Below are 18734 nucleotides of genomic sequence, written 5' to 3' on the forward strand. Positions count from 1 at the left end.
CGGCTCCATCCATTAGGCCCAGATTGGTTCTTTAGCCAGAGAGCAGGCTAATTAGTACTTGCACCTGTAAGAGGCTGATATAAGTTGTGTCAGGGCTTTACTCAGGGTCTCCCTACCTGGGGGAACAGGCAGCAGGCTTATTATTAGACGTGATGTACAGACCGTGAATACTGTGCATATGTCTATGTTTGTGGTAGAGCATTAGGTCTACCATCTTTTGAGAGAAGGAACCTGTTTGCTAGTTAGAGCCGAGACAAGCTGGGATATTTTTTTTAATGTTTTATATTTTCTGTACTGCACACCACAACTAGCTATGGCTAGACTGCATGAAAACCCTGGACTGGTGTGCCGTTTCCTGACTGCTGTATATTTGGAACAACCCAATTAACTCAAGGAATCTATTCAGATTAAAGGGAGAGCTTTGGTGAAGCCCAGCACCTCCATAGGTGACGTAGACGGCTGGGGTATGCCCCCATTAGTGACGTCAAGGGGCCGATGCATCCCCAATAGTGATTGCGGGGGCCGCAAACCCTCCCCATTTGGACACACATGTGTAAAACCCGGAACCTCGGCACTCTGCCCAAAAAACATGGAGGGAACACTATAATTATATAATGCTAATGGTTGATATATGAAGGCTCACATGGTCTATTATCTTTTGTATCTTGTCAGTTGTGTTTTATGTACATGGAGATAGGAGTTACTGCATTCAGGTCATGTTTCAGTTATTTGTTTTCTTTAAATGAATGATTCCAGCCATGGTGGACCCCCTTGAAGTTGGAAAGGCGTAAGGAATAGTGGCATTGGTGTGCCATGAATTGCATGAAAAAGTGGGGAAATCATCCAGGACCCCAAAAAACTGGGCAACTGAGATAGCAGGACAGTATAGAAGGGATCCGGTCTTTAGGTCAACAGTAAGTAGGTCGACCACTATTGGTCGACAGTAGGTTGACATGGTTTCTAGGTCGACATAACAAAAGGTTTTCACATTTTCTTAAACTTTTTCATACTTTACGATCCACGTGGACTACAATTGGGAACGGTAAACTGTGCCGAGCGCAGCGGTAGCGGAGCGAGGCATTTTGCCCGCAGCATGGCGAACGAAGCGAGCCATACGAGGGGACACAGTGCACTAATCGGGGTTCCCTGTCACTGTATGGAGGAAACCCCAAAGAAAGTTAAAAAAACAACTCATGTCGACCTAGAAACCACGTCGACCAATAGTGGTCGACCTAGACACTGTCGATCAAAGTCTAATCGACCTATACCCGTATAGAAGGCTGCCAGTGGATAAAAGGAAAGTGCCAGAGGTTCTTATAAGGTGTCTGATTTTTTTATTTTTTTTTAGCGATGGAAAAAATTATAATATTTTGGGGGACAGAAAAATATGTTTAATGTGATCATTAAGTGTTTTTGTAAGTTTTAAAAAGTTGAAAAAAAACCACACACTTACTTCCCATTTCAAAGCTCCACCCCCATCAATCAAATCAAATTTGCTGTCAAAATGCTGTCAATTTAGGTGCAGCACGTACTAATGTCTGAAAATCGCATGTTTTACCTGGCATTTCAGTGCCGGGTTGTTGTGCCGGTCCCTGCCTGACCCCACCTGACCCCACTTTCACACAGACATGCAAATTACTGGGTCAAGAATTTCTACCCGGTAATTTGCAGATCAACATGGGTATTTTGTCTGTGTAAAAGGGTCGAAGTCCCGGGAATTTCAACCCGGCCTGACCCTTTCACACAGACAAAGGACCCATGGTTTTCGGCAAATTACCGGGTAGAACTGCGTCACCCGGGAATTGCCTTTCTGTGTGAAAGGGGGGATGCGGTCTTTAGGTCGACAGTAAGTAGGTCGACAGGGACTCTAGGTCGACATGTTCTAGGTCAACATGAGTTTTTCAAAAATTTTTTCACTTTTTCATACTTTACGATCCACGTGAACTACAACCTGTGCCAAGCGCAGCGGTAGCAGAGCGAGCACCTTGCCTGAAGCATGGCGAAGCGAGCCAAGAGAGGGGACACGGAGCACTAATTGGGGTTCCTGGTCACTGTACGGAGAAAACTACACCAAAAAGTAAAAAACTTATATGTTGACCTTTTTTCTTGTCACCCTAGTACGTCGACCAAAAGTGATCGACCTAGACACTGTCGACCTAAGTCTGGTCTACCTAACATACCATACCCGTGAAAGGGGTATTAACATAAATTTGTCTCTATAGTCATTTGTAATAGCGTCACTTTTCCCCATTAAATTCAACTTTAGAGAACCGGTGAAGATCCGAATTATGATCATGTTTGTTTCCGAACATTTGTGGCCCAGCAGGGGGCAGTATAAATATTCTCCCTTAATGCCACTACCAGTGTGTGCTGCCCAGAGGACCTGTCAATCCACAATGCCAATCTCCTGTACTTGAGGTTACTGCCAACCAGACCTAAGAGCCAGAAGACTCTGAGCCATCACTGGTATATCAGATGAATGCGTGCTTGCTTTAGAGGGGGGGGGGGGGGGGGGAGTGAGGGGTTCTCCTGCACTGTCTTTGGGACACCCACATCATGGATACAATCTAATAAACTGCCTCCATACAAATATATATATCATTATTATTTTATATGGTAACACGCTGCTCTACCCGTTTTTCGCACGTAAGTTTCTGATTGTCACGGTTGTAAATATAAATGAGTGGTAATAATTTGGTAATTCGATAGAGATGTAAATCTGAGACGTGTTAATGTAAGTAAATATTAATCCATGGTTCTTGGCGTTACCCGGGGAGCACCCGTAGCAGATAGGGTAAAAAGTGACAGGACCATTTTTGTTGTTTATTAAATTCTACACACTGGAGGTGCGATCCAAATTTTGATCTGATTGTATGTTTGGCATTATCGTTCACGCAACGCAAGCTACGTATCGGTGATGATGTCATTATGTTAACCTCTGTTCATCCCCTTAGGGGAGTTTTATTAAAATCCTAATTACGTAGTTTTCCTATTTCCCACCTGAAGAATACCTATGTTACATTTAATCTTCCTAACGTATCGGGAAGAAAGAGAATTAGTGATGAGTCAGTCAGTGGGTGAGGGCTTTTGCATATATATATATATTTTTTTTTTTTTTTTTTTTCCACATTAAAGTGCGTAAGACATATACATTATGGAAAATAAGAGTCTACAGCGCACATCATCTGTTTACTGACTTCTCTTCTGGTTACAAAGGGTGCTGAAGAAAGCCCGATCAAGAATCCTGTATTATTTCAGCTTGGAAAAGCATAATTATTTTGTCACCAGCTCCATGGAAACAGGAGAAGGGGACTATTTAAATATCACCAGTGGTCACACTACAAAACTTATCATCAATGTACCCTGTCCCCACAGCATAATGCTCCCTCACTAATACCAGTTATTTATTAACAATGCACAACAGTAACAGGGATGTAAAGTGCATTAGTCATGCACCTGAAGTTCAATATTTAGTGGGCTGACCAAATATTCCTGAGAGTGCAGCCTATCCAGTCACTAGGAGCCAGTGACATCATTGAGAATGCAGCCTATCCAGTCACTAGGAACCAGTGACATCACTGAGAGTGCAGCCTATCCAGTCACTTGGAACCAGTGACATCACTGAGAGTGCAGCCTATCCAGTCACTAGGAGCCAGTGACATCACTAAGAGTGCAGCCTATCCAGTCACTAGGAGCCAGTGACATCACTGAGAGTGCAGCCTATCCAGTCACTAGGAGCCAGTGACATCACTGAGAGTGCAGCCTATCCAGTCACTTGGTACCAGTTACATCAATGAGAATGCAGCCTACCCAGTCACTAGGAAGCTGTGACGTCACTGAGAGTGCCGCCTATCCAGTCACTAGGAACCAGTGACTTCACTGAGAATGCAGCCTACCCAGTCACTAGGAGCCAGTGACATCACTGAGAGTGCAGTCTATCCAGTAACTAGGAGCCAGTGACATCACTGAGAATGCAACCTATCCAGTGACTAGGAACCAGTGACATCACTGAGAATGCAGCCTATCCAGTCACTAGGAACCAGTGACATCACTGAGAATGCAGCCTATCCAGTCACTAGGAACCAGTGACATCACTGAGAATGCAGCCTATCCAGTCACTAGGAACCAGTGACATCACTGAGATTGCAGTCTATCCAGTCACTAGGAACCAGTGACATCACTGAGATTGCAGTCTATCCAGTCACTAGGAACCAGTGACATCACTGAGAATGTAGTCTGTAGCCAGTTATCAGCAATAAGCAACATTTAATGTGTTGTATAATGTGCAGCGTGTTACTATGCGGATTTGTGCGTACGCAGAAATCTGACGGTTCTCATGCATAAGAATAGGGCTGGTGCAAATGTGCCCTGTTAACGAGCACAGCTATGAACCAAGCGTTTAGATTAGGGCAGTGCAGAAGTATATATGCGCACATGGAAGAATATCCCCACTAAGGGCCTGATTCATGCTTGTAATTAAAGCAAATTATCAAGCAACTGGGCAAAACCATGTGCACTGCAGGTGGGGCAGATGTAACATGTGCAGAGAGAGTTAGATGTGGGTGGGTTATATTGTTTCTGTGCAGGGTAAATACTGGCTGCTTTATTTCTACACTGCAATTTAGATTTCAGTTTGAATACACTACACCCAAATCTAACTCTCTCTGCACATGTTACATTGTTTTGCCCACTTGCTTTATAATTTGCTGTACTTACAAACATGAATCAGTCCTTTAGCCTAATGCAATGTGAGTGTAACTGTGGACGATTTGCATCCAATAATGTATAGTCCCCTCTATGTTATTGTTCTAAAGTAGAAGGTGAAGTATTACACGGGTAATTAACACTAATTAAGGCTAGAAAATAAGAATTTACTTACCGATAATTCTATTTCTCGGAGTCCGTAGTGGATGCTGGGGTTCCTGAAAGGACCATGGGGAATAGCGGCTCCGCAGGAGACAGGGCACAAAAAAGTAAAGCTTTACTAGGTCAGGTGGTGTGCACTGGCTCCTCCCCCTATGACCCTCCTCCAGACTCCAGTTAGGTACTGTGCCCGGACGAGCATACACAATAAGGGAGGCATTTTGAATCCCGGGTAAGACTCATACCAGCCACACCAATCACACCGTACAACTTGTGATCTAAACCCAGTTAACAGTATGACAACAGAAAGGGCCTCTTAAAGATGGCTCCTTAACAATAACCCGAATTAGTTAACAATAACTATGTACAAGTATTGCAGATAATCCGCACTTGGGATGGGCGCCCAGCATCCACTACGGACTCCGAGAAATAGAATTATCGGTAAGTAAATTCTTATTTTCTCTATCGTCCTAAGTGGATGCTGGGGTTCCTGAAAGGACCATGGGGATTATACCAAAGCTCCCAAACGGGCGGGAGAGTGCGGATGACTCTGCAGCACCGAATGAGAGAACTCCAGGTCCTCCTTTGCCAGGGTATCAAATTTGTAAAATTTTACAAACGTGTTCTCCCCCGACCACGTAGCTGCTCGGCAGAGTTGTAATGCCGAGACCCCTCGGGCAGCCGCCCAAGATGAGCCCACCTTCCTTGTGGAGTGGGCTTTTACAGTTTTAGGCTGTGGCAGGCCTGCCACAGAATGTGCAAGTTGAATTGTGTTACAAATCCAACGAGCAATCGACTGCTTAGAAGCAGGTGCGCCCAACTTGTTGGGTGCATACAATATAAACAGCGAGTCAGATTTTCTGACTCCAGCCGTCCTTGCAATGTATATTTTTAAGGCTCTGACAACGTCCAACAACTTGGAGTCCTCCAAGTCGCTAGTGGCCGCAGGCACCACAATAGGTTGGTTCAGATGAAATGCTGATACCACTTTAGGGAGAAAATGCGGACGAGTCCGCAGTTCTGCCCTATCCGAATGGAAGATTAGATAAGGACTTTTATAAGATAAAGCCGCCAATTCAGATACTCTCCTGGCAGAGGCCAGGGCTAGTAACATAGTCACTTTCAATGTGAGATATTTCAAATCCACCTTTTTCAATGGTTCAAACCAATGGGATTTGAGGAAATCTAAAACTACATTTAGATCCCACGGTGCCACCGGAGGCACCACAGGAGGCTGTATATGCAGTACTCCCTTGACAAAAGTCTGGACCTCAGGGACAGAGGCCAATTCTTTTTGGAAGAATATTGACAGGGCCGAAATTTGAACCTTAATGGATCCCAATTTGAGACCCATAGATAATCCTGATTGCAGGAAATGTAGGAAACGACCCAGTTGGAATTCCTCCGTCGGAACCCTCCGATCCTCGCACCACGCTACATATTTTCGCCAAATGCGGTGATAATGTTTCACGGTGACTTCCTTCCGTGCCTTAATCAAGGTAGGAATGACTTCTTCTGGAATGCCTTTCCCTTTTAGGATCTGGCGTTCAACCGCCATGCCGTCAAACGCAGCCGCGGTAAGTCTTGAAAAAGACAGGGACCCTGCTGTAGCAGGTCCCTTCTCAGAGGTAGAGGCCACGGTTCGTCCGTGAGCATCTCTTGAAGTTCCGGATACCAAGTCCTTCTCGGCCAATCCGGAACCACTAGTATTGTTCTTACTCTTCTTTGCCGTATGATCTTCAATACCTTTGGTATGAGCGGCAGAGGAGGAAACACATACACTGACTGGTACACCCAAGGAGTTACCAGTGCGTCCACAGCTATTGCCTGTGGATCTCTTGACCTGGCGCAATATTTGTCCAGTTTCTTGTTGAGGCGAGACGCCATCATGTCTACAATTGGTCTTTCCCAACGGTCTATTAACATGTTGAAGACTTCTGGATGTAGACCCCACTCTCCCGGATGAAGATCGTGTCTGCTGAGGAAGTCTGCTTCCCAGTTGTCCACGCCCGGGATGAACACTGCTGACAGTGCTATCACGTGATTCTCCGCCCAGCGAAGAATCTTGGCAGCTTCTGCCATTGCACTCCTGCTTCTTGTGCCGCCCTGCCTGTTTACATGGGCGACCGCCGTGATGTTGTCCGACTGAATCAACACCGGCTTTCCTTGCAGGAGAAGTTCCGCCTGGCTTAGAGCATTGTAGATTGCTCTTAGTTCCAGAATGTTTATGTGAAGAGACTTTTCCAGACTCGTCCATACTCCCTGGAAGTTTCTTCCTTGTGTGACTGCTCCCCAGCCTCTCAGGCTGGCGTCCGTGGTCACCAGGATCCAATCCTGAATGCCGAATCTGCGGCCTTCTAATAGGTGAGCCTTCTGCAACCACCACAGAAGTGACACCCTTGTCTTTGGTGACAGGGTTATTCGCAGGTGCATCTGCAGATGCGACCCTGACCATTTGTCCAACAGATCCCTTTGGAATATTCTTGCATGGAATCTGCCGAATGGAATTGCTTCGTAAGAAGCCACCATTTTTCCCAGGACTCTTGTGCATTGATGTACTGACACTTTTCCTGGTTTTAGGAGGTTCCTGACCAGATCGGATAACTCCTTGGCTTTTTCCTCTGGAAGGAAAACCTTTTTCTGAACCGTGTCCAGAATCATTCCTAGGAACAGCAGACGAGTTGTCGGGATTAAATGGGATTTTGGAATATTCAGAATCCACCCGTGTTGTCTTAGCACCTCTTGAGATAGTGCTAAAGCTGTCTCCAGCTGTTCTCTGGACCTTGCCCTTATTAGGAGATCGTCCAAGTATGGGATAACTAATACGCCTTTTCTTCGAAGAAGAATCATCATCTCGGCCATTACCTTGGTAAAGACCCGAGGCGCCGTGGACAATCCGAACGGCAGCGTCTGAAACTGATAGTGACAGTTTTGAACAATGAACCTGAGGTACCCCTGGTGTGCGGGGTAAATCGGAACGTGTAGATACGCATCCTTGATGTCCAAGGATACCATAAAGTCCCCTTCTTCCAGGTTCGCTATCACTGCTCTGAGTGACTCCATCTTGAACTTGAACTTTTTTATGTAGAGGTTCAAGGACTTCAGATTTAGAATAGGCCTTACCGAGCCATCCGGCTTCGGTACCACAAATAGAGTGGAATAATACCCCTTTCCTTGTTGTAATAGGGGTACTTTGACTATCACCTGCTGAGCGTACAGCTTGTGAATGGCTTCCAACACCCTCTCCCTTTCGGAAGAGACGGTTGGTAAGGCAGACTTCAGGAAACGATGAGGAGGATCCGTCTCTAATTCCAACCTGTACCCCTGAGATATTATCTGCAGGATCCAGGGGTCTACCTGCGAGTGAGCCCACTGCGCGCTGTAATTTTTGAGACGGCCCCCCACTGTCCCCGAGTCCGCTTGAGAGGCCCCAGCGTCATGCTGAGGTTTTTGCAGGAGCCGGGGAGGGCTTCTGTTCCTGGGAAGGAGCTGCCTGTTGGTGTCTCTTCCCTCTTCCTCTGCCTCGTGGCAGGTACGACAAGCCCTTTGCTCTCTTATTTTTGTAGGAGCGAAAAGGCTGCGGTTGAAAGGTCGGTGCCTTTCTCTGTTGGGGAGTGACTTGAGGTAAAAAAGTGGATTTCCCGGCAGTAGCCGTGGCCACCAAGTCTGATAGACCAACTCCAAATAACTCCTCCCCTTTATACGGCAAAACCTCCATGTGACGTTTTGAATCCGCATCGCCTGTCCACTGTCGTGTCCATAAGGCTCTTCTGGCTGAAATGGACATAGCACTCACCCGAGATGCCAGTGTGCAAATATCCCTCTGTGCATCACGCATATAGATAAATGCATCCTTTATTTGTTCTAACGACAGTAAAACATTGTCCCTATCTAGGGTATCAATATTTTCAATCAGGGATTCTGACCAAACTACTCCAGCACTGCACATCCAGGCAGTTGCTATAGCTGGTCGTAGTATAACACCTGCATGTGTGTATATATTCTTTTGAATAACTTCCATCTTTCTATCTGATGGATCCTTAAGTGCGGCCGTCTCAGGAGAGGGTAACGCCACTTGTTTGGATAAGCGTGTGAGCGCCTTGTCCACCTTAGGGGGTGTTTCCCAGCGCGCCCTAACCTCTGGCGGGAAAGGGTATAATGCCAATAACTTTTTTGAAATTATCAACTTTTTATCAGGAGCAACCCACGCTTCATCACACACGTCATTTAATTCTTCTGATTCAGGAAAAACTGTTTGTAGTTTTTTCACACCATACATAATACCCTGTTTTACGGTATCTGTAGTATCAGCTAAATGTAACGTCTCCTTCATTGCCAAAATCATATAACGTGTGGCCCTACTGGAAAATACGTTTGAATTTCTACCGTCGTCACTGGAATCAGTGCCCGTGTCTGGGTCTGTGTCGACCGACTGAGGCAAAGGGCGTTTTACAGCCCCTGACGGTGTTTGAGGCGCCTGGACAGGCATTAATTGATTGTCCGGCCGCCTCATGTCCTCAACTGACTGTTTAAGGGAAGATAAACCATCACGTAATTCCACAAATAAAGGCATCCATTCTGGTGTCGACCCCCTGGGGGGTGACATCTGCATATTTGGCAATTGCTCCGCCTCCACACCAATATCGTCCTCATACATGTCGACACCACGTACCGACACACACCGCAAACTCACAGGGAATGCTCTAATGAAGACAGGACCCACTAGCCCTTTTGGGGAGACAGAGGGAGAGTCTGCCAGCACACACCACAAAGCGCTATATATACAAGGGATATCCTTATATTAAGTGCTCCCTTATAGCTGCTTTAATATATATATATATATAGCCATTAATGTGCCCCCCCTCTCTGTTTTACCCTGTTTCTGTAGTGCAGTGCAGGGGAGAGACCTGGGAGCCGTTCTGACCAGCGGAGCTGTGACAGAAAATGGCGCCGTGTGCTGAGGAGATAGGCCCCGCCCCTTTTTCGGCGGGTTCTTCTCCCGCTATTTTTCCAGTCAGGCAGGGGTTAAATATCTCCATATAGCCCCTATGGGCTATATGTGAGGTATTTTTAGCCTTGTATAAGGTTTATATTTGCCTCTCAGAGCGCCCCCCCCCAGCGCTCTGCACCCTCAGTGACTGCCCAGTGAAGTGTGCTGAGAGGAAATTGGCGCACAGCTGCAGTGCTGTGCGCTACCTTATGAAGACTGAGGAGTCTTCAGCCGCCGGTTTCCGGACCTCTTCACGCTTCAGCATCTGCAAGGGGGTCGGCGGCGCGGCTCCGGGACCGGACTCCACGGCTGGGCCTGTGTTCGATCCCTCTGGAGCTAATGGTGTCCAGTAGCCAAGCAGCAAATCCACTCTGCATGCAGGTGAGTTTACTACTTTCCCCCTAAGTCCCACGTTGCAGTGATCCTGTTGCCAGCAGGACTCACTGTAAAGAAAAAAACCTAAACTAAACTTTCTCTAAGCAGCTCTTTAGGAGAGCCACCTAGATTGCACCCTTCTCGTTCGGGCACAAAATCTAACTGGAGTCTGGAGGAGGGTCATAGGGGGAGGAGCCAGTGCACACCACCTGACCTAGTAAAGCTTTACTTTTTTGTGCCCTGTCTCCTGCGGAGCCGCTATTCCCCATGGTCCTTTCAGGAACCCCAGCATCCACTTAGGACGATAGAGAAACATTATTCAGAAGGCTCTAAAACCTGGACCAATGTAGGTTGCTCTCTTTATTTGCCTGTCTCCTATGTTCTACATACATTAGTCCAGCCCAACATAGTATATACATGAAGCACCTGTATTCTGATTAGGTCCCAAGCAATTAAAAGGAAAGTCACACAATGAATAATTACAAATGAAAGGTCACATTCAGGTGGTCATGGGAACTTGTATATAGAACACACATATTAAATCTGTGTTCTACAACCCCCTCTGTAATGCCAATGTGTGCTCCACATAGTAACGCAAGTCATTATACAGATATACAGGGTGATATAAGTACACAGAACACAACCCATGAGCCCTTCAATTGGGTTTTTTTTTGCAGCTGCCACTAGATGGAGCCTGGAGGCAGCAATTTAATTGTTCTGCCATCCGGGTGCCAAGCAGCCACGGAGGACTCCTGAGGTGCGAGAAAAAACATGCGCAAACTCAGCACTTTGAACGCCCAAAGCAGAAGTTTAGCCGGGTTTAGCCGTTTTAGGTGGCTAAACCCAGACTGTTTAGGCGCAATATGCATGTGTGCCCAAACAGCAATTGAATAGTGACAATTGTCTGAGTGTCTAAACCGTCCAATTTAGATGTCATTTTTAGGCACCCAAAACAATTGCATCTGCCCCATAGATTGATAGGGAGGAACTCAATTGTGCGCAGGAGATTTAAAAAAACTGCGGCGCAGGGTTTTTATCGCAGGATCTGGGTTTTCCTATTCAATTAAAGGAGAGAACATGAGACACGCATCCCAGAGCAAGTGTGATTTTTCCCAAAATCATTATTTTTAGGGAAAGTCAGCAGGACTTGCTGCGGCACCCTTGCGGAAACCCCCTAAGAACTAATTACTCAATAGGAAGTTTCCAATTAGCTTAGTAATAACTCTCCTTCCGAAGCGGTGTCTTCTTCATCCAGCTGTCGGGACCTGGTCTTCAGCAACAGCATATTGTGAGTGTGAGAGTATCAGTGTGTGACCCGTTTGTGTATGCACTCCCTTTTAGGCAGCAGCAGGGAAAACTACATCTCCCAGCAGCCCCTTCACCTCCCAGCAGCGCCCTCACCAGTGAGAAGATAGAGGAGAGATCACCAGGAGCTGCGGAGACCACGGGACGGGTATGTTTTGGTTTTTTCCTCGCATCGCAGGGTTCTCTAAGCAGAAAACCCCACGTGCATGCTTTTTTTAAAAAAAATTATTGCATACCGTGGGTATCAGGATCGCGCATACCCGTGGTAACCTAAAATTGGGCATGAGGTCTGCAAGATTTTTGTAGCAGTTAAGACCCTGCTCCTAAATGTAATTCCCTCCATAGTGTTCCTGCTAGGCTGTTTCAGCAGGGTGCCGCACCCTGCCCAATTTTAAAATTACAAAATGCGCCCTGCCCTTATGGAGGCACCCCACTGAAACATCCTGCCCTCTGCTGCCCCCAACCACAAGCCGCAGTGTGCCATGGGTGGGAAAAGTTGTGGTTTAGTGCTCACCCCTGGTGAACAGATGTGCACGACATCTATTCACAATGCAGGGAGAGCTTGGGGGCAGCCTAGCATCTCCATAAGTGCTGGGCACACCCCCAAGGGGGATAAACAGAGGGCGTGTCACAATACCATGCCCCTCTCCAAGTGGCCACGCCCCCTTTCGCACAAGAGGCCGCCGTTGGTGCGTGCATAAAGTGTTACAGCAGGGACTGTCTTTTAAAGATCACATCCAATCAAAACATCTCGCACATTAATCTCCCTTTTCCCCAATTAGCAGAACGATAAGTGCCATATATCCGGTTTCCTGAGCCGGAAAGAGGACAAGTGAAGTGGAGTAATCTGGAAGGGCGGGCCGTTACGGGATCCGGTCTCTGGGTCGAAAGTAAGTAGGTCGACAATGTTTAGGTTGACCACTATTGGTAGAAAGTAACTAGGTCGCCAGGGTTTCCAGGTCGACGGGGTCTTTAGGTCGACATGTTCTAGGTCGACGGGTCAAAAGGTTGACGAGTTTTTCAAACTTTTCTTTTTTTTTTACTTTTTCATACTTTACCATCTACGTGGACTACGATTAGGAATAGTAGTGTTCACGCTAGGCTGTTTTAGCAGGGTGCCGCGCCCTGCCGATTTTTTAAAGGCAAAATCTGCCCTGCCCCTTCTGCGGCGCCCTGCTAGAACAGCCGCCTGCTTCCTGCCCTCCCAGCGTGTAAAGACGCCGTGCGCATGCGCAAGGCATCCATTCACGCTATGAGAGAGAGCTGGGGGCGTGCCCAGGACCTCCGTTGGTACTGGGCACGCCCCCAACAGTGACGTCGCCGGCCAGACGCCCCCTATAGCAACGTCTGTGGGCCGCACCGCCCACTAAAATGACGTTTGCATGGCCGCGCCCCGTTTCGGCCGCGCGCGCGCAAATATGCCCATGGAGTCCCGTCCCTTCCCTATTTGAATCCTAGAAGGAACACTAGAATAGTAACCTGCGAGGAGACACGGTGCACTAATTGGGGTTCCTGGTCACTGTACGGAGAAAAAGACACCAAAAAACTCATGTCGACCTTTTGACCTGTCGACCTAGATCATGTCGACCTAAAGACCCGGTCAACCTACTTACCATCGACCTTACATAACACACCCGCCCGTTACGCCTCAGGGTCACTACACAGGGAGCGCAGTGTTTCTCCCCACATTTATGGAATTCACAGCGGACACTGAAGTCTAAACAGATCCTGGTTGTTTTGAAAGCAAAACCTAAATATTTGCACAAGTCACATGTCCTACAGCGACGCACGGCGCAGAACGGATCGTCTGGACCCTGAGAACGGGCAGCGTAAAGATAAAGTGAGGTCCTAACAGAATAACACTATACACGCTTCTCAGCAACAAATATTTTACACTGTATATAATACAAGTAACAAAAAAAGCACAAGCTGTCCGTTTCCTAGCTTGCGTAACGGAGCCGACAGCCAAGCTCCCAAACATACTCTGCGCTGCACGTGTGATAAATGGGGGGGAAGGAGTTTAAATAAATTAAAGGGGAACTGAACGTTCAAAAACATATAATAAAAAAAAAACATTTGTGATCCCTTTTCCCTTAGTACTGTAGGTCATGGGTTCCCAAACTGTGCGCCGCGGCTCCCTGGGGTGCCGCAGCGCTGTCACAGGGGTGCCGCCGCCGCAGCCTTAGCCGAAGCCAGAGAGTATGGAAGGGGAGAGTGTGTGCTGCAGGAGCGTCCAGGCTAGTCAGCCGGGGGAAGGAGGTGCGTGCTGCCGTCCAGAGTGTATTTAGCCGGGGGTGAAGTGCGGCCCGTCTGGAGCGGCATCTAGTAAGTAATTAGCGGGGGAGGAGAGCGCGGGCGGCTGGAGCGGCCGTCAGTGCGGGCGATGCTCGCGCGTGTAATCAGCTGGCGCCGTGGGGGGAAGGAGCGTGCGGAATGTCACAGAGTCACCCGTCGGGGTGGGGGGTGGCGAGGAGGAGAAGAAGATGTTGTGCTCTCAGGTGCAAGGAGGGCGGGGGGGAGGTAAATGGTGACTGGAGTCACCCGGCTGGGAAGGGGTGGTTTTGTGCGGGATGTCACGGAGTCACCTGTCGGGTTGGGGGGGGGAGAGAGGAGAGGGGGGAGTGGGGTGTGAGGAGAAGAAGATGTTGTGCTCTCAGGTGCAGGGGGGGGGGGGGGGGGGGGAGAGTAACCGGTGACTGGAGTCACCTGGCTGGGAAGGGGTGGTGATGTGCAGGATGTGCTCGTGTGCAGGGGGAACTTGTGGTCTATAAATACAATTTACTTCATTTAATATCTTATTCTAAATTTGTCAATAAGAAATTTTTGGCCTTGGGGTGCCGTGAAAAAAATTCTGATGTTCTAGGGTGCCGTGATTCAAAAAAGTTTGGGAACCACTGCTGTAGGTGAAAGGAGCTCCCCCCCCCCTCACCACACACCTAATGCATTAATGCTGCTTGAGCGGCGACCTCTGCTGGTCTACTTATGTAATGACTTATAAACACACAGAGGTAAATACCCGACTCCTGATTGGTGGAGTGCTGCAGCCATCCGTTCAGGAGCTGACAGCCTATAGGGTAATAATAAGAATTTACTTACCGATAATTCTATTTCTCATAGTCCGTAGTGGATGCTGGGACTCCGTAAGGACCATGGGGGATAGCGGCTCCGCAGGAGACTGGGCACAAAAGTAAAAGCTTGAACTAGCTGGTGTGCACTGGCTCCTCCCCCTATGACCCTCCTCCAAGCCTCAGTTAGGATACTGTGCCCGGACGAGCGTACATAATAAGGAAGGATCTTGAATCCCGGGTAAGACTCATACCAGCCACACCAATCACACAGTACAACCTGTGATCTGAACCCAGTTAACAGTATGATAAACGAAGGAGCCTCTGAAAAGATGGCTCACAACAATAATAACCCGAATTTTGTAACAATAACTATATACAAGTATTGCAGACAATCCGCACTTGGGATGGGCGCCCAGCATCCACTACGGACTATGAGAAATAGAATTATCGGTAAGTAAATTCTTATTTTCTCTAACGTCCTAAGTGGATGCTGGGACTCCGTAAGGACCATGGGGATTATACCAAAGCTCCCAAACGGGCGGGAGAGTGCGGATGACTCTGCAGCACCGAATGAGAGAACTCCAGGTCCTCCTCAGCCAGGGTATCAAATTTGTAGAATTTAGCAAACGTGTTTGCCCCTGACCAAGTAGCTGCTCGGCAAAGTTGTAAAGCCGAGACCCCTCGGGCAGCCGCCCAAGATGAGCCCACCTTCCTTGTGGAATGGGCTTTTACAGATTTTGGCTGTGGCAGGCCTGCCACAGAATGTGCATGCTGAATTGTACTACAAATCCAACGAGCAATCGTCTGCTTAGAAGCAGGAGCACCCAGCTTGTTGGGTGCATACAGGATAAACAGCGAGTCAGATTTCCTGACTCCAGCCGTCCTGGAAATATATATTTTCAGGGCCCTGACTACGTCCACTAACTTGGAGTCCTCCAAGTCCCTAGTAGCCGCAGGCACCACAATAGGCTGGTTCACGTGAAACGCTGAAACCACCTTTGGGAGAAATTGAGGACGAGTCCTCAATTCTGCCCTATCCGTATGAAAAATCAGGTAAGGGCTTTTATAAGATAAAGCCGCCAATTCTGAGACAAGCCTGGCTGAAGCCAGGGCTAACAGCATTACCACCTTCCATGTGAGATTATTTTAATTCCACAGTGGTGAGTGGTTCAAACCAATGTGATTTTAGGAACCCCAAAACCACATTGAGATCCCAAGGTGCCACCGGGGGCACAAAAGGAGGCTGTATATGCAGTACCCCTTTGACAAACGTCTGGACTTCAGGCACTGAAGCCAGTTCTTTTTGGAAGAAAATCGACAGGGCCGAAATTTGAACCTTAATGGACCCTAATTTTAGGCCCATAGACAGTCCTGTTTGCAGGAAATGTAGGAAGCGACCCAGTTGAAATTCCTCTGTAGGGGCCTCTTTGGCCTCACACCACGCAACATATTTTCGCCAAATGCGGTGATAATGTTTTGCGGTTACATCCTTCCTGGCCTTTATCAGGGTAGGGATGACTTCTTCTGGAATGCCTTTTTCCTTCAGGATCCGGCATTCAACCGCCATGCCGTCAAACGCAGCCGCGGTAAGTCTTGGAACAGACAAGGCCCCTGCTGAGCAGGTCCTTTCTTAGAGGTAGAGGCCACGGTTCCTCCGTGAGCATCTCTTGAAGTTCCGGGTACCAAGTCCTTCTTGGCCAATCCGGAACCACGAGTATAGTTCTTACTCCTCTCCTTTTTATGATTCTCAGTACTTTTGGTATGAGAGGCAGAGGAGGGAACACATACACTGACTGGTACACCCATGGTGTTACCAGAGCGTCCACCGCTATTGCCTGAGGGTCCCTTGACCTGGCGCAATATCTGTCTAGTTTTTTGTTGAGACGGGACGCCATCATGTCCACCTTTGGTTTTTCCCAACGGTTTACCATCTCTTGGAAGACTTCTGGATGAAGTCCCCACTCCCCCGGGTGAAGGTCGTGTCTGCTGAGGAAGTCCGCTTCCCAGTTGTCCACTCCCGGAATGAACACTGCTGACAGTGCTATCACCGATTCTCCGCCCAGCGAAGAATCCTTGCAGCTTCTGCCATCGCCCTCCTGCTTCTCGTGCCGTCCTGTCTGTTTACGTGGGCGACTGACGTGATGTTGTCCGATTGGATCAATACCGCCTGACCCTGAAGCAGGGGTTTTGCTTGACTTAGGGCATTGTAAATGGCCCTTAGTTCCAGAATGTTTATATGAAGAGATGTTTCCATGCTTGACCACAAGCCCTGGAAATTTCGTCCCTGTGTGACTGCTCCCCAGCCTCTCAGGCTGGCATCCGTGGTCACCAGGATCCAATCCTGAATGCCGAATCTGCGGCCCTCTAGTAGATGAGCACTCTGCAGCCACCACAGAAGAGACACCCTTGTCCTTGGCGACAGGGTTATCCGCTGATGCATCTGAAGATGCGATCCGGACCATTTGTCCAGAAGATCCCACTGAAACGTTCTTGCATGGAATCTTCCGAATGGAATCGCTTCGTAAGAAGCCACCATTTTTCCCAGGACCCTCGTGCACTGATGCACTGACACCTGGCCTGGTTTTAGGAGATTCCTGACTAGCTCGGATAACTCCCTGGCCTTCTCCTCTGGGAGAAACACCTTTTTCTGGACTGTGTCCAGAATCATTCCTAGGAACAGGAGACGTGTTGTTGGAATCAGCTGCGATTTTGGAATATTTAGAATCCACCCGTGCTGACGTAACACTAACTGAGATAGTGCTACTCCGACTTCTAACTGTTCCCTGGACCTTGCCCTTATCAGGAGATCGTCCAAGTAAGGGATAATTAAAACGCCTTTTCTTCGAAGAAGAATCATCATTTCGGCCATTACCTTGGTAAAGACCCGAGGTGCCGTGGACAACCCAAACGGCAGCGTCTGAAACTGATAATGACAGTTTTGTACTACAAACCTGAGGTACCCTTGGTGAGAAGGGTAGATTGGGACGTGGAGATAAGCATCTTTGATGTCCAGAGACACCATATAGTCCCCTTCTTCCAGGTTTGCTATCACTGCTCTGAGTGACTTCATCTTGAATTTGAACCTCTTTATGTAAGTGTTCAAGGATTTTAGATTTAAAATTGGTCTCACCGAGCCGTCCGGCTTCGGTACCACAAACAGCGTGGAATAATACCCCTTTCCCTGTTGTAGGAGAGGTACCTTGATTATCACCTGCTGGGAATACAGCTTGTGAATGGTTTCCAAAACTGCCTCCCTGTCGGAGGGAGACTTTGGTAGAGCAGACTTCAGGAACCGGCGAGGGGGAGACGTCTCGAATTCCAGTTTGTACCCCTGTGATACTACCTGCAGAATCCAGGGGTCCACTTGCGAGTGAGCCCACTGCGCGTTGAAATTTTTGAGACGGGCCCCCACCGTGTCCGAGTCCGCTTGTAAAGCCCCAGCGTCATGCTGAAGACTTGGCAGAAGCAGAGGAGGGCTTCTGCTCCTGGGAAGAGGCTGCCTGGTGCAGTCTTTTTCCTCTTCCTCTGCCCCGGGGCAGAAATGAGTGGCCTTTTGCCCGCTTGTACTTATGGGAACGAAAGGACTGAGTTTGAAAAGACGGTGTCTTTTTCTGCTGAGAGGTGACCTGGGGTAAAAAGGTGGACTTTCCGGCCGTTGCCGTGGCCACCAGGTCCGATAGACCGGCCCCAAATAACTCCTCCCCTTTATACGGCAATACTTCCATATGTCGTTTGGAATCCGCATCCCCTGACCACTGTCGCGTCCATAACGCTCTTCTGGCAGAAATGGACATAGCACTCACTCTTGATGCCAGGGTGCAAATATCCCTCTGTGCATCACGCATATATAGTAATGCATCCTTCAAATGCTCTATAGTTAGTAATATACTGTCCCTATCCAGGGTATCAATATTTTCAGTCAGGGAATCCGACCACGCCACTCCAGCACTGCACATCCAGGCTGAGGCGATTGCTGGTCGCAGTATAACACCAGTATGTGTGTATATACCCTTCAGGATATTTTCCAGCCTTCTATCCGCTGGTTCTTTGAGGGCGGCCGTATCAGGAGACGGTAACGCTACTTGTTTAGATAAACGTGTGAGCGCTTTATCTACTCTAGGGGGTGTTTCCCA

At 48.1% G+C, this 18734-nt stretch overlaps 1 protein-coding gene across 1 annotated transcript in view; it reads right to left on the bottom strand.

The window, feature by feature from the left end:
- Positions 1 to 18734, bottom strand: part of SETD3 (SET domain containing 3, actin N3(tau)-histidine methyltransferase) — a 107289-nt gene that overhangs the window by 79359 nt on the left and 9196 nt on the right. The gene's annotated exons all lie outside the window — the stretch shown is intronic.

Source organism: Pseudophryne corroboree, chromosome 12, assembly GCF_028390025.1.
Source record: "Pseudophryne corroboree isolate aPseCor3 chromosome 12, aPseCor3.hap2, whole genome shotgun sequence".
Classification (NCBI taxonomy): Eukaryota; Metazoa; Chordata; class Amphibia; order Anura; family Myobatrachidae; genus Pseudophryne; species Pseudophryne corroboree.